This window comes from Notolepis coatsorum (assembly GCF_963971535.1).
Source record: "Notolepis coatsorum genome assembly, chromosome: 3".
In the NCBI taxonomy this organism is placed as follows: Eukaryota; Metazoa; Chordata; class Actinopteri; order Aulopiformes; family Paralepididae; genus Notolepis; species Notolepis coatsorum.
The window spans coordinates 77,415,608-77,432,951 of NC_140167.1; positions in this window are offsets into that span (position 1 = coordinate 77,415,608).

Genomic DNA, 17,344 nt, shown 5'->3' on the forward strand with positions numbered 1-17,344 from the left:
AGGAGAGGTTATTTATTGAGACAGTAGGAAGAAGGAGAGGGAGATACAGGAGAGAAGGTTCTTTATTTAGACAGTAGGAAGGAGGAGAGGGAGATGGAGTAGAGGAGACACAGGAGAGAATGTTCTTTATTTAGACAGTAGGAAGGAGGAGAGGGAGATGGAGTAGAGGAGACACAGGAGAGAAGGTTCTTTATTTAGACAGTAGGAAGGAGGAGAGGGAGACACATGAGAGAAGGTTCTTTATTGAGACAGTAGGAAGGAGGAGAGGGAGACACAGGAGAGAAGGTTCTTTATTGAGACAGTAGGAAGGAGGAGAGGGAGACACAGAAGATAAGGTTCTTTATTGAGACAGTAGGAAGGCTGAGAGGGAGACACAGGAGAGAAGGTTCTTTATTGAGACAGTAGGAAGGAGAAGAGGGAGACACAGGAGAGATGGTTATTTATTGAGACAGTAGGAAGGAGGAGAGGGAGATGGAGTAGAGGAGACACAGGAGAGAAGGTTATTTATTGAGACAGTAGGAAGGAGGAGAGGGAGACACAGGAGAGGTTATTTATTGAGACAGTAGGAAGAAGGAGAGGGAGATACAGGAGAGAAGGTTCTTTATTTAGACAGTAGGAAGGAGGAGAGGGAGATGGAGTAGAGGAGACACAGGAGAGAAGGTTCTTTATTTAGACAGTAGGAAGGAGGAGAGGGAGATGGAATAGAGGAGACACAGGAGAGAAGGTTCTTTATTTAGACAGTAGGAAGGAGGAGAGGGAGACACAGGAGAGAAGGTTCTTTATTGAGACAGTAGGAAGGAGGAGAGGGAGACACAGGAGAGAAGGTTCTTTATTGACACAGTAGGAAGGCTGAGAGGGAGACACAGGAGAGAAGGTTATTTATTGAGACAGTAGGAAGGAGGAGAGGGAGACACAGGAGAGGTTATTTATTGAGACAGTAGGAAGAAGGAGAGGGAGATACAGGAGAGAAGGTTCTTTATTTAGACAGTAGGAAGGAGGAGAGGGAGATGGAGTAGAGGAGACACAGGAGAGAATGTTCTTTATTTAGACAGTAGGAAGGAGGAGAGGGAGATGGAGTAGAGGAGACACAGGAGAGAAGGTTCTTTATTTAGACAGTAGGAAGGAGGAGAGGGAGACACAGGAGAGAAGGTTCTTTATTGAGACAGTAGGAAGGAGGAGAGGGAGACACAGGAGAGAAGGTTCTTTATTGAGACAGTAGGAAGGAGGAGAGGGAGACACGGAAGATAAGGTTCTTTATTGAGACAGTAGGAAGGCTGAGAGGGAGACACAGGAGAGAAGGTTCTTTATTGAGACAGTAGGAAGGAGAAGAGGGAGACACAGGAGAGATGGTTATTTATTGAGACAGTAGGAAGGAGGAGAGGGAGATGGAGTAGAGGAGACACAGGAGATAAGGTTATTTATTGAGACAGTAGGAAGGAAACACAGGAGAGAAGGTTCTTTATTGAGACAGTAGGAAGGAGGAGAGGGAGACAGAGTATAGGGGAGACACAGTGTTGTTTGCCCACATGTGCTCTGGAGGCTAGTCCTAGAGTTATTATGGTTTCATGGTTATGATAGTGTTTAATATGGTTATGATAGTGTCTCATATGGTTATGATAGTGTTTCATATGGTTATGATAGTGTCTCATACGGTTACGATAGTGTTTAATACGGTTATGATAGTGTATCATATGGTTATGATAGAGTATCATATGGCTATGATAGTGTTTCATATGGTTATGATAATGTTTCATTATGGCTATGATAGTGTTTCATATGGTTACGATAGTGTGTCATATGGCTATGGTAGTGTTTCATATGGCTATGATAGTGTTTCATATGGCTATGATAGTGTTGTATATGGTTATGATAGCATTTCATATGGCTATGATAGTGTTTCATACTTCTATTCTTTAGGTTGGATTTGAGGTTAAATATCTCTGAGGGAATCTCTTCTTTAGGTTGTATTCGAGGTTAAAGATCTCTGCGGGAATCTCTTCTTTACCTCTGTGTCTCTGTTGTTGTTGTTCTGCTATAGTGTTCTCTCTTTTCCTAGTTCCCGTCTTCATGTGCGAAGCGTCTGTGGGTCTCTGTGAGAAGTGGGTCTCCCATTCAGAGCTGTTGTCTCTATGATATTGTCTTGTGTTCAGAGCGTTAAAGAGGACAGAACCTGAGCTGAGCTGCGGTGAAACGCTTTCATCAGGAGCTCAGCAGGAAAATACAACAGCTCTCATGTCGACACTTGACCTCCTTCTGTTGTTCTCTCCTCCTCTTTGTCTTTCATTTATCTTTTACTTTTTCTATCTATCTATCTATCTATCTATCTATCTATCTATCTATCTATCTATCTATCTATCTATCTATCTATCTATCTATCTATCTATCTATCTATCTATCTATCTATCTATCTATCTATCTATCTATCTATCTATCTATCTATCTATCTATCTATCTATCTATCTATCTATCTATCTATCTATCTATCTATCTATCTATACATATATCTATCCATCTATCTATCTATCTACATATTCTCTCCCCCTCTCCTTTTATTTCTTCATCTCTCCCTGTTATCCTCCCCTCTATCTCTCTGTGTATCTCTCTCTCTCTCTCTCTGTCTATCTCTCTGTCTCTCTCTCTTTCTCTCTCTGTATCTCTCTCTCTCTCTCTCTCTCTCTCTCTCTCTCTCTCTCTCTCTCTCTCTCTCTCTCTCTCTCTCTCTCTCTCTGTTTCTCTTCCAGTACCCTGTGCTCCCCTTAATCTCAGGTTGGACAAAGTATGTTCCAGCAACGTCATCATCTTCGCCTGGAATCACACAGAACACACAGATTTCTACAAGGCCAAGGCAGTATCCAATTCCCCCACATCAGGCTCCCAGGTAATAGACTAAACCCATCAGACCTTCTGGTAATAGACCAATCCCACTACGACTGTTATTATTATTATTATTATTATTATTATTATTATTATTATTATTATTATTATTATTATTATTATTATTATTATTATTATTATTAGTAGTAGAAGTAATAGTAGTAGTAGTAGTAGTAGTAGTAGTAGTAGTAGTAGTAGTAGTAGTAGTAGTAGTAGTAGTAGTAGTAGTAGTAGTAGTAGTAGTAGTAGTAGTAGTAGTAGTAGTAGTAGTAGTATTATATTATTATTATTATTATTCCCAGGGGGAGATTATTCCCAGGGAGTATATGACCATATATAACTAATTTATATATAACCTTTATTATTATTATTGATATTGTTATTATTATTATTATTATTATTATTATTATTATTATTATTATTATTATTATTATTATTATTATTATTATTATTATTATTAATAACAAAAACAATAATAATAATAATAATAATAATAATAATAATAATAATAATAATAATAATAATAATAATAATAATAATAATAATAATAATAATAATAATAATAATAATAATAATAATAATAATGCTCTCTGTATTAATATGAATATTGTGGTTATTCCCAGGGGGAGGTGATGGAGTGTATGACCACAGATAACTCGTGTTTGTTCACGAACACGGCGTGTGGACATAACTACACCTTCACTGTTTCCTCTGTGAGCGGAGAGTGTAACAGTCCTGTCAGCCCCCCCGTTTCCATACGCACTGGTACAACCACACACACACACACACACACACACACACACACACACACACACACACACACACACACACACACACACACACACACACACACACACACACACACACACACACACACACACACACACACACACACACACACACACACACTTTGTGTATGGATGTAGCTAACAGCTAACCCACTAGCAGAATAAATAGGGTACTTACACGTGTGGTATTGACGCGATGTAGCAGCTAACCAGCTAGCAATACCAATAGCAATACCTAGCAAACAATACCAAGCAATCAATCCAAAATCCAAAGTAAAAATATAGTCAAATACTGTCAAATCCCTCTACATCTACATTACCTTTCTCTATATGATCTCCCTCTACATCTACATTACCTTCCTCTACATTACCTTCTTCCAAGTCTACATTACCTTCTTCTACATTACCTTCTTCTACGTTACCTTCTTCTACGTTACCTTCTTCTACATTACCTTCTTCTACATGACCTTCATCTACATTACCGTCCTCTACATTAGCTTATTCTACGTTCCCTACCTCTACATTACCCCTCTCTACATTACTTGCCACTACATTACCTTCCTCTACATCTACATTAGCTTTTTCTACATTACACTCCTCTACATTAACTCTATATCTACATTACCTTCTTCTACATTACCTCCCTCTACATTAACTCTATATCTACATTACCTTCCTCTACATTAACTCCATATCTACATTACCTTCCTCTACATTAACTCCACATCTACATTACCTTCCTCTACATTAACTCCATATCTACATTCCCTTCCTCTACATTAACTCCATATCTACATTACCGTCCTCTACATTAACTCCATATCTACATTACCTTCCTCTACATTAACTCCATATCTACATTACCCTCCTCTACATTACCCCACTCTACATTACCTTCCTATACATTACCTTCCTCTACATTACCCCACTCTACATTACCTTCCTATACATGACCCTCCTCTACATTACCCCACTCTACATTGCCTTCCTATACATCACCAACCTCTACATTACCCCACTCTACATTACCTTCCTATACATTACCTCCCTCTACATTACCCTAATCTACATAAATAAGGTTCCAAGGTTAATGGGTATTTTTAAAGGAAAAAATACTGTAAATATTTTATATCCAATTCCTAAAGCAATTGTAATGTTAGCAACTGCAACCCTAGCTGTCATCAACCAGCTAAGATAGAGCATGTTACATCTTAGCTAACACTACAGCTACTACTAATAATATCATCAACATGTTACATCTTAGCTAACACTACAGCTACTATTAATAATATCATCAACATGTTACATCTTAGCTAACACTACAGCTACTATTAATAATATCATCAACATGTTACATCTTAGCTAACACTACAGCTACTAATAATAATACTAATATAATCTTAGCTAACACTACAGCTACTAATAATAATACTAATATAATCTTAGCTAACACTACAGCTACTAATAATAATAATAATAATAATAATAATAATAATAATAATAATAATATAATCTTAGCTAACACTACAGCTACTAATAATATCATCAACATGTTACATCTTAGCTAACACTACAGCTACTAATAATAATATAATCTTAGCTAACACTACAGCTACTAATAATAAAATCATCAACATGTTACAGCTTAGCTAACCTACAGCTACTAATAATAATATAATCTTAGCTAACACTACAGCTACTAATAATAATATAATCTTAGCTAACACTACAGCTACTAATAATAAAATCATCAACATGTTACAGCTTAGCTAACCTACAGCTACTAATAATAATGTCATCTTAGCTAACACTACAGCTACTAATAATGATATCATCAACATGGTCCATTATAACATTACAGCAACACTACAGCAAGTAAGACCATACTATGGTTTGTTGATCAAAAACATATACTTCCAATATCTTTAAAACCAAAACATTGGTTCTAGGCCTTGAACTTAAATGACTCCTAGTTTAAAGGAACACACCAACATTATGTGAAATGTGCTTACTGTCTTCTCTGTGTCAGACATGAAGACCCATCTCATCTCCTCCCCTCTCCTCTTGCTCATATCCTCTCTTCTCCTCCTTTCCTCCTCTCCTCTCCCCAGCCCCTTGCGCGGCAAGGAACGTGCGCACGTCGTCAGACTGCCTGTCCGATGTGTTGACCAGTACATGGGAGCTTGCGGACGGGGCTCAGTCCTACACAGTGAATGCGCTGGGCAACCGGGGAGACCTTCGTACCTACAACTGCTCCTCCTACAGCCTGAGCTGTGCCATCCCAGACGTCCCCTGTGGAGAACACTTCTCCATCTACATCACCGCCTTCGATGGCGAGGGATGTTCCAGCTCACGCACCCTGGGCCCGGTGGCCGAGACAAGTGAGAGGAACCTGGCTTCTTATTGTCTGTCGGATGAAGAAGTCTGTCACATTATCAAGTCTAATGGTAAACTAATACATTGTGTCTCCTGCAGAGCCCTGTGTCCCTCAGGGTCTTCACGTCGTTAAGGACTGTGGCGCTGACTCCATCACGTTGGCGTGGGCCATGACACATGGTGCTGTCTTCTACGTTGGCGCGGCGGTTGACGACGCTGGCGTCACTCACAACTGTAAAACTGACAACACGTCCTGTCAGATCGCAGGCCTTCGCTGCGGATCCAACTACACCACCTTCGTCATCTCCTCCAACATCAAGTGTAACAGCTCCATGAGCAGAAGGGTCACCGTGGAGACCGGTGAGTGACATGATGACAGAGAGGGTCAGACTGGGTCATCGTGGAGACCGGTGAGTGACATGATGACAGAGAGGGTCAGACTGGGTCACCGTGGAGACCGCTGAGTGACATGATGACAGAGAGGGTCAGACCGGGTCACCGTGGAGACCGGTGAGTGACATGATGACAGAGAGGGTCAGACTGGGTCACCGTGGAGACCGGTGAGTGACATGATGACAGAGAGGGTCAGACTGGGTCACCATGGAGACCGCTGAGTGACATGATGACAGAGAGGGTCAGACCGGGTCACCGTGGAGACCGCTGAGTGACATGATGACAGAGAGGGTCAGACCGGGTCACCGTGGAGACCGCTGAGTGACATGATGACAGAGAGGGTCAGACTGGGTCACCGTGGAGACCGCTGAGTGACATGATGACAGAGAGGGTCAGACTGGGTCACCGTGGAGACCGGTGAGTGACATGATGACAGAGAGGGTCAGACTGGGTCACCGTGGAGACCGCTGAGTGACATGATGACAGAGAGGGTCAGACCGGGTCACCGTGGAGACCGGTGAGTGACATGATGACAGAGAGGGTCAGACCGGGTCACCGTGGAGACCGCTGAGTGACATGATGACAGAGAGGGTCAGACCGGGTCACCGTGGAGACCGCTGAGTGACATGATGACAGAGAGGGTCAGACCGGGTCACCATGGAGACCGCTGAGTGACATGATGACATGACAGGTCGTCTCCTCCGAATAAATTGTATTATTATTTTTTTTCAGATAAGGGTTATCCAGCCTGTTTGCGTCCCCTACTCTCAGGGTGTGTTCACATCTGAAAGTCCGGACTTTCCGTGGATAGTCCGACTTTCTGGTGGACCAAATGTGAAAATGTTACATTGTTTGATTTGGTCTGCGTTCACACTACCCTGTTTGGTGCGGATCTAATTTGTAAACAAAGGACATGCTGTCGCCAAGTCGTTCATCTATTGGACTAGCACTCACAAACATAACAGTTGCCGACAGCGTCTCTTGTGATAAAGCAGAGAGATACTGTCATTACGAGCGTGGCGCAAGTCGACTAGAGAGTAGAGATATAGAGAGAGAGAGAGAGCGAGAGAGAGAGGACGAGAGAGACTGTCCGCGCGCGGCGCCAGTCTAGAGAGACAGAGAGAGGAAGAGAGAGAGAGATGCAGAGAGAGAGAGAGAGGACGAGAGAGACTGTCCGCGCGGCGCCAGTCTAGAGAGACAGAGAGAGGAAGAGAGAGAGAGGCAGGCAGAGAGAGAGAGAGAGAGAGAGAGAGAGAGAGACCTTTCCTTCCTGCGTAAGCTGTCAACTACTAGACAGCTGCATAGAAGCAGCTCGAGATGCGTTGTTGTTACAGAGCTGATCCACGCTGCTATTATGAAATTACCCAAAAAGTATGTAAGCTTTTTTTTTCTTTATCTGAGAGAATGTCCGCGAATGTCCTCCTCACGCAGGAGAAAGTTGGGGGGTGCGCGCGGCGCGAGTCTATAGAGAGAGAGGAAGAGAGAGACTGCGTATAGAGAGGAGAGAGAGAGAGGGAGGAAGAGAGAGACTGTCGGCGTGCGGCGCCAGTCTAGAGAGGAGTAGGCTACTTTGCTTCCTGGATTATTTAGACCACTATAGTTCGATTGAAACGAACCGAGTCCCAACTTTTCAAGAGGACCATGGTTCGGTTGTTTGGTCCTCATTATAGTTCGGTTTGCGTTCACACCTGTACAAACCAAACGGACTATCGATCTAAAGGGACCATGGTCCACTTAAAGTGGACCAAACAGAGTAGGTGTGAACGCGCCCTCAGTCCCCTACTCCCCCTATGCCCCTAGTCAGCTGCCCCAGCCTCTCCAATAGTATCTCCGCCCCAGCAGGTCACAGCGTACAAGAAGGTGCCCGCCACCACCGACTCATAGAACATCCTCAACATCCTTGTACAGACATTGAAGGATCTCAGCCGAGGGGAAGGATTACAAATCGGAGGTATCGGCGCCGGAGAGACGTCTGGCTGAACCTATTGTCATTCTGCTATAGGAGGAAACATGCTCTGGCTTGTTTGTATTTCTTTAAACCAATCACAGTCATCCTGGGCGGCGCTGAGCCAGATAGTGGAAGGGGTCTGGGATGTGAGAGTAGTTAAGATGTAACTTCTGTCGCTAATATATCTGTCCCCAAACCCCCCCTGCCAGCCCCCTGTCCTCCAGAGGACATCCAGGTCTCTCTGGACTGTGTTGCCAGCCAGGCCGTGGTGCAGTGGCAGCCCCAGCCTCACATGCTGGCCTTCACCGCCACCCTGACGGACCCAGCAGGAGGTTCGCTGAGCTGCAACACCAGCCAGGACCACTGCTACGTCCCAGGCCTGCAGTGTGGTCAGACCTACACCGTGTCTGTGTTCGACAATGACGGGGTCTGCACCAGCATGCCCTCTCTGCCCCGGGACATGGAGTCAGGTAGGACCCTCCAACATTACAATAAGACATTCATCATATTCCTTATATACAGTAATGAAGTCTTGCAGAATAGAATACAATAGAACAGGGGTTCTCAAACTGTTTCATGCCGCGACCCCATTTTATTTAGGAATCTTTTTGGGGACCCCACACTTAATGTATCGCGTTGTGCATTAAATTATTATTAATTTCAACGTGGAATTAAGGAATATCAAAATAAAAGCACACATTGTTGAATTTGAGCATGCATATTTATTAGAACATTTAATTACAGCACTATGTTATCAATACACATTTATTTAATTTTTATTTTTTTTTACTTGCCAATGCGCAACCCGTAGTTTGAGAACCACTGCAATAGAATATAACATTTCCCAGTATGCTATCTGAAAACATTCCCACATGGAATAGAACTAAATGCATTCTCAAATGATACAAAATGCCCATGAGTACATCAATAATGATTGTTGTTTAATAATTAATCAGTGACTATTCTCTCTCCTCCTCTGTCCTCTCCTTTCTCTCTCCTCTCTTCTCTTAAATCAAATCAAATCAAATCAAATTTATTTGTAAGGCCCGACAACACACGTTAATGTCCCCATGGGCCGGACACGTCTTCTTTAAACAAGTCAAGAAGGAAACAAGAACACCATAAAGTCTCTCTCTCCTCCCCTCCCATCTCTCTCTCCTCTCTTCTCTCTCTCCTCTCTTCCCCTCTCATCTCTCTCTCCTCCCCTCTCATCTCTCTCTCCTCCCCTCTCATCTCTCTCCTCTCCTCCCCTCTCCTCTCCTCCCCTCTCATCTCTCTATCCTCTCCTCTCCTCTCTTTCCTCTCATCTCTCTCTCACTCATCTCTCTCCTCTCATCTCTCTCATCCCCTCTCCTCTCCTCTCCTCCCCTCTCATATCTCTATCCTCTCCTCTCATCTCATCTCTCTCTCTCCTCCCATCTCATCTCTCTCTCCTCTCCTCTCCTCCCCTCTCATCTATCTATCCTCCTCTCTCATCTCTCTCCCCCTCTCCTCTCATATCCTCCCCTCTCATCTCTATCCTCTCCTCTCATCTCCCTCTCCTCACCTCCCCTGTCATCTCTCTCCTCCCCTCTCATCTCTCTTTCCTCTCCTCTCCTCCCCTCTCATCTCTCTCCTCTCCTCCCCTCGCATCTCTCTCCTCTCCTCCCCTCCCATCTCTCTCTCCTTCCCTCTCATCTCTCTCCTCCCCTCTCATCTCTCTCCTCTCCTCTCCTCCCTTCTCATATCAATCCTCTCCTCCCATCTCCCCCCTCTCATCTCTCTCCTCCCCTCTCATCTCTCTCCTCCCCTCTCCCCCCTCTCATCTCTCTTTCCTCCCCTCCCCTCCCCTCTCATCTCTCTCCTCTCCTAACCTCTCATCTCTCTCCTCTCCTCCCCTCTCATCACTCTCCTCCCCTCCACTGTCCTCTTTTTTCTCTTCTCCTCCCATCCTCTCATCTCTCATTCCCTCACCTCTATCTCCCCTCTCTCTTCCCTCTCTCCTCTCCTCCCCTCTCTCCTCTTCTCACCCCCTCTCCTCTTCTCTCCTCTCATCTCCTCTCTCTGCTCCCCCCTCTCTCTCTCTCCCCCTCTCTCTCTCCTCTCCTCTCTCTCTCACCACTCTCTCTCCTCTCTCTGCTCCCCTCTCCTCTGTAGTTCCTTGTGGGCCCTCCAATGTGCAGACCGGTGTAAACTGTGTGTCTGGTGAGCTGCTTGTCTCCTGGGACGCTTCATTGCAAGCAGAGAGATACATCACCAGGTTCTTCACCAGCAGCGGGGGGCATCAGTTCTTTAATCAGTCCTCTACGGAGACACGCTGCAGCCTGGACACTCAGGGGTGCGGCAGGGAGTATCTGGTGGACGTGATTTCAGTCCGCGGAGACTGCCTCAGTCTACCCAGCCAGACCCTGCCCATCAGAGAGGGTGAGGTCTGCTGTGTGTGTGTGTGTGTGTGTGTGTGTGTGTGTGTGTGTGTGTGTGTGTGTGTGTGTGTGTGTGTGTGTGTGTGTGTGTGTGTGTGTGTGTGTGTGTGTGTGTGTGTGTGTGTGTGTGTGTGTGTGTGTGTGTGTGTGTGTGTGTGTGTGTGTGTGTGTGTGCGTTGGTCCTCTAGCAGTCTGGTAGTCTAGTAGTCTGGTATTCTATAGTAGTCTGGTAGTTTGGTAGTAGTAGTCTGGTAGTAGTAGTCTAGTAGTCTGGTAGTCTGGTAAATAATTTGAATCTGCTGTGTTAATGTATGAGCATGTTTTAACAAGACAACATTATGCTTTATTTCTGCCTTTCTATTTCTTTCTTTCTTTCTTATTTTCTTTCTTTCTATTTCTTTCTTTCTTATTTTCTTTCTTTCTCTCTTTCTTATTTTCTTTCTTTCTCTCTGCCTTTCTTTTTCTTTCTTTCTTTCTTTCTTTCTTTCTTTCTTTCTTTCTTTCTTTCTTTCTTTCTTTCTTTCTTTCTTTCTTTCTTTCTTTCTTTCTTTCTTTCTTTCTTTTTTCTTTCTTTCTTTCTTTCTTTCTTTCTTTCTTTCTTTCTTTTCTTACTGCCTGATGTACTAGTTGAGCAGCCAATCAGAGATGATCAGAGTGTGTTGTCCCTCCCCCAGTGCCCTGTGGACCCAGTGGAGTGTGGGTAGAGAAGAGCTGTGGTCTGAAGTCAGTCCAGGTCACATGGCAGCCGATCAGCGGGGCACGAAGCTATGTTGCCGTTGCCGTGAGCAACCATGGACACACCTCATCGTGCTCAACCAATCACACCACCTGCAGCATCGAGGAGCTACTGTGTGGCCAGGCGTACAACGTCACCGTGATGGCCGTGGACGACAGCTGCTCCAGCATGGAGAGCGCTGTGGTGACTCTACAGACAGGTGAACCGTCGGTTGTGTGATAGTAAAGGGTTAACCTTCTGTCGTGTGACAGTGAAAGGGTTAACCTCTTAAGCCCGATGGGTCTGGTACCGGAACCACAATGTCATCACGCCATAAATCCATCTCTACAGACTGTATGAATTAATGTTGCGTTTTTCTTTTCAAATGTAGCCGAGAGTAAAGACCCTAACCCTGTCAAAACAGCAGTCAAAGTGTATATTTTCAGTAATACGTTTGTTTACCAATAGTTTAAAGTGTTATTAGTGAAATATGAGTTTTAGAAATCTAGTTAGGAAACAGGCAAATATTGACACTAGGAAATGCGCGCCGCCATTTTTTTTAGTCATATGAGGAGAAGAGACCCAGGGCTTTGGCATTAAAAAAAATAAATTAAAAAAATCTACACTACCCAGCTCATGCCAGCCCCCTGTCAATCATCTGATTCTGGAATTACTTTCTTATTTTTCGGGAATATCTCCCACAAATGTGAACGTTATTGGCATAGATTATAATACAGTTAGTGTATCTACCTTTCTGTGAACGTCTAGCAAAAAACGGCGTTGCAATCTGATGAAAAATGGCGGAGAAATTTACATTATAAACAAGTAACTGTACTTACAGTAGATTTCATTCACGGTTTTTGCTGCACGCCGGGTGATACTAAATCCAGATTGAAATCCATTGGAAAGGGGAGATTTGGCCCGATCCATAGATGTGTGACTTGGCTATAATAAGGTAATTTCTAGGCTTGATATTCTATATTCTATAATCATATTTCAAATTGCATGTGTCCGGATGGCAGAATTCAGTATTGTATCTAAAAAACCTTCTGTTTAATCATCCTCCCTTTATTCATTTGCTTAGATTGTTTGTACATGTGATCTCAAGAAGGTGCTGGATGAGCTCAGTGGCAGTTTTTCATGTCTGGTAAATTTTAGCATGGTGTTATTCACCGTCAAAGAAAATAAAATTGATATTCTCCTTTGGTTCATTACAATTTACTCAAGCCTATAACAGACACAATATTTCTGACACTGGGAATTAGGGGTGTAACGGTACACAAAAACCACGGTACGGCACGTACCTCGGTTTTGAAGTCAAGGTTCGGTACGGGTTTTCGGTACAGTGGGGGAAAGTTTGGCTTTCCATGTTCCACTCAGGGGTGATGTAGTGTGCAGTAACGAATTGTACTTGTAGGGCTGTCCACGAATATTCTATATTGAAATTAATAATCAACTTGTAAAAAAATAAATAATAATAATTATATTAGATTGTGAAAAAAACAGCCCCCGGTGGGCGGTCGTTAGTGGTTAACATACCGTTGTATTCGTTCGGTACACTACACAGCCGTTCGGTACGGTACGGTACACACTGAAACGGTTCGCTTTGGTATGGATACGTGTACCTTTACACCCCTACTGGGAATACATTTCCTGAGATCCATAGATGTCCCTAGATACCAAGAACATGCAAATGGCCTTGTAGAAGTGGAGCAATCTTCCATTTACTTATGTATGTATTTTTAGGCAGATTTTCTGAAAATAGGGCTAGGGCTTAAGAGGTCTATATAGATATTTACATTACATACATGTTGTTATAACCATATGAAACCAGTGATATCCTTCAATATCTATCTGTCTGTCTGATTGACTCTGTCTACATACCTGTCTGTCTGTCTGTCTGTCTGTCTGTCTGTCTGTCTGTCTGTCTGTCTGTCTGTCTGTCTGTCTGTCTGTCTGTCTGTCTGTCTGACAGATTCTCTGTCTATCTACTGTATCTGTCTGACTGTCTGTCTGATTGACTATGTCTATCTACTGTACCTGTCTGACTGTCTGTCTGTCTGTCTTCTTGTCCCCCTGCAGTGCCCTGTCCTCCTGCTGGTGTGGCTGTGTCTGTGAACTGCAGCAGTAACAGTGTCTCTGTGAGTTGGGAGGACAGTCCTAACGCTGTGTCCTTCTCGGCGCGGGCGTTTGGCAGCGATGGACACAATATGAGCTGTGAGGCCGCAGGAAGCCTGGGCTGCCACATGGAGGCGCTGCACTGCGGTCAGGACTACCACTTCACTGTGACGTCTCATGATGGCAGCTGCCACAGCCCAGACAGCATGGAGGTCACCACCATGATGGGTGAGAAAGACTCTGGAGTACAAAGCTGTCTTAAAGGGAAGCAGTTACACTTTAGAATAGGGGTCTCAAACTCAATTGACCTGGGGCACGCTGGAGGTAGAGTCTGGGTGAGGCTGGGCCGCATCAAATATTCCACAAAAAAAGGGTTTCAAGAATTCCACAAAAAGGGTTTCAAGTATTCCACAAAAAAGGGTTTCAAGAATTCCACAAAAAAAGGGTTTCAAGTAGGGATGCCCTGATCACGTTTTTTGCCACCGATACCGATCACCGATCGTCTATGAGTCATATCGGCCTCATATTTTTTTTAATTTAATGAACACCTGTACGTGCAATTTCCTGCAATATAGAGTCTTCAATCTTGACCAATAAAGCTGCTCTTTTCACTATGAAACTCAGTTTATATTGCAGTATGATAGCCAATTACTATAATAATAATAATAATAATAATAATAATAATAATAATAATAATAATAATAATAATAATAATAATAATAATAATAATAATAATAATAATAATAATAATAATAATAATAATAATAATAATAATAATAATAATAATAATAATAATAATAATAATAGTTTTTAATAAGAAAGAGAAAAAAGATAATTATACCATATATTGCCATTTTATTGTATGACAATTATCATGAGGCAAATATATAATAATTGTCACAGCCCTAGGCACAAGTAAAAATGTAAGAACTTAAGAAAATTAAAATGACTTGTAATGTAAAAATACCAACAAGGAACAATAACAGGGTCTGCTGTAAATATAGCCTATTTTCAGAGAATGACAAGAATATAAACAGAACATGGGAAACACATGCGCATAAATCAATTGGATTGATTTACCGTAAATCCTCAAATATAGGATGGGTCTTCTATTTACCTCAGCTGCAAAGAGCACCACTGGGCCTTCATTTATCAACGTTGCGTACGCACAGATATGTGCGTAACCCGTGCGTACGATCATTTCTAAGCTAAGTGTGGGACTTATCAATTTGAACTTGTGCTTGACTTTGTGCTCGGAGCATGCGTAGCTGGCGCCCGGTGGTAGAATATGAATATAACAACGCGGAAATAAGCTTCCGTGCATTAGTTTCAACACTGGCGTGTTCTGTATGGCCCGTAATTCATTATAGTTCATTGTAAAATAGCAACAGTAGTGTAATTATGGTCAAAACCCTATAAATAGCATTTGGAATAATAGGTCTTTCTCTCCGAATGAATGCAGCATGGTTTATATATAGCGTTATCGGAATATACGGGGTGTACTGACTGCGCTCCGCGTAACTCAACTCGTTATTATTTTGCGCATAGATTGCAGAAATACAGGAACGTTTTGATTATATTTTAAAGGCTTTGCCATTATTAAACGAAACAAGTGGAATTTCGAAGCTGTAAGCAGAATACAAGTCATATGAACACCCACAATATAGTGTTCTTCCCCCTTCTAGAAAGAATAAAAAACGCATTGCAACGAGAACAGAGGTTTGTTGAGTGTAGTATGTATACAAAACCCTTGCAATAAATGTGTCTTAAATGAATGAAAAGCATACATGCTCTGGATACAGAGCATATATCGTGTGGGTGATATGACTTGTATTCTGCTTACAGAATTCCACTTATTTAGTTTTACAATGTCAAAGCCTTTTAAATATAAATCAAAACTTTCCCGTATTTCTGCAATCTATGCGCAAAATAATAACGAGTTGAGTTCTAACAAAGAACGTATTACATGCTGGGTAGGCTGATAGAGTAAATTGTAAATGAAATAGCCTATAACAGTCATTATAAAGGATGGGCTATCATAGCAGGGTCTTCCCAACCTTTATTCGCCAGAGCCCCACGATTCCTGGGAGACATATAGGAATATGATATGATATAAGGTATACTGGTCCGTCAGCGAGGATAGCGAGGAGTCGGATAGCCATTAAATGCCATTTGAGAATATAGGCTATTAATGCAAAGCGACGGCCTATAGCCTATACATATTATTTAATATTTTCATAAGCGTAAAGATACAACAGCTAGATTAATGATCAAGTTAGTTTACTGTTGTGCAGGGTTCGCAGGGCTGTGCCATGTGCTATTATATATGCGCAAGTTAAGTTGCATAATGTAGGCTATGGCTGCTATTATATGTAATTCATATAGGCTACCTAATACCGACAACAAAGTAGATTGTATCATATGCCTCTACAAATCATATTATACCCGGTAGCCAATCGAACTACACGAATAAAGGCATTCATATTCCAGCATGGTTATAATAATGACACACCAACGCCAAACAGTGGTTAACGAACGGTCTTTATTAGTATTTTGAGCTGTCCAGGCAGAATTGCAGCAATGGTCTTAGGGAGCCGTTGATATCTGACATCACCATGTACAAGTCCGCCAGCCTTTTATTTATCCCATAACACGGGTTGTGTCTTCTTGGTTCGGCAGCGCCTCCGCTCCGTGAACAATCTCGCTCGTGGAGTTTCCCATAGTTCGCGTGGGTCAGTCCATTATTTCACATCCCATGGGGGTGTTTCATTACCATATATGGATAATCCTGCACGAGCATTGACGGTAGAACAAAGAGGTATCAACACGGAGTGTGCGTAGGACCCGTGTACGCACGTTGATAAATCCCAATATTTCTGTGCGTACACACATTCTAAATTCTGTGCTTACGTACGAAAATAGAACACTTTCTAAGAATTGTTGATAAATGAGGGCCCAGGCCTTTATTAGAGAGGCTTATATAAGAGGCAGGCCTTAATTTAAAAAAATTACACTCATGGACATAATGCCTTCATTTTCAGACTTTTATTGCATTATTATTATTATTATATATATATTTTTAATACGTACATTGTCTGTCTACATTTATTTAGACTAGCATTGGTATTTAAATATTGAGTGCAGTTGAGTAATTGTGGGATTAACGTAATTCACACACTGAAGTTGGAACTGTCTAAAGGTTGCGGTGTCCGGGGACGGTTTAGCGTGTGGTACCTTCTCGACTTCCTCAGTCGAATCGAGTTGTTGACATGCAGTAGCTTTAGCTACTAACATTATCATAGCATCATGGTCTGTAATGTGTCAACTGGACAACGCCAGCCTCGTCTGCCATATAGATAGCGAACGTTAACGTTTGCAAACGAAGTCAACGTCATCCAGCTGACACCACAGATCTAGATATTACGACAACGTTAGCTAGCGGCTAGCGCTAAAGCTAATGCTAACGCGAGGGAAACGTTAATGTACCTCCACTATTAGAGGATTTACGGTATGACCAGATGCAGTGTTGTGCTAATTACTGAAAAATAGTAACTCAGTTACTTTACTAGTTACTTCATTTCAAAAGTAACTCTGTTACTTTACTAGTTACTTACACCCAAAAGTAATGCGTTACTGTAAAAAGTAACTATTTAGTTACTTTAAAAAAAATTGATTGCTCCCATGCCCTTACAGATACTGAAAATCTGTTGATCAACTTGACAGTTTCCAT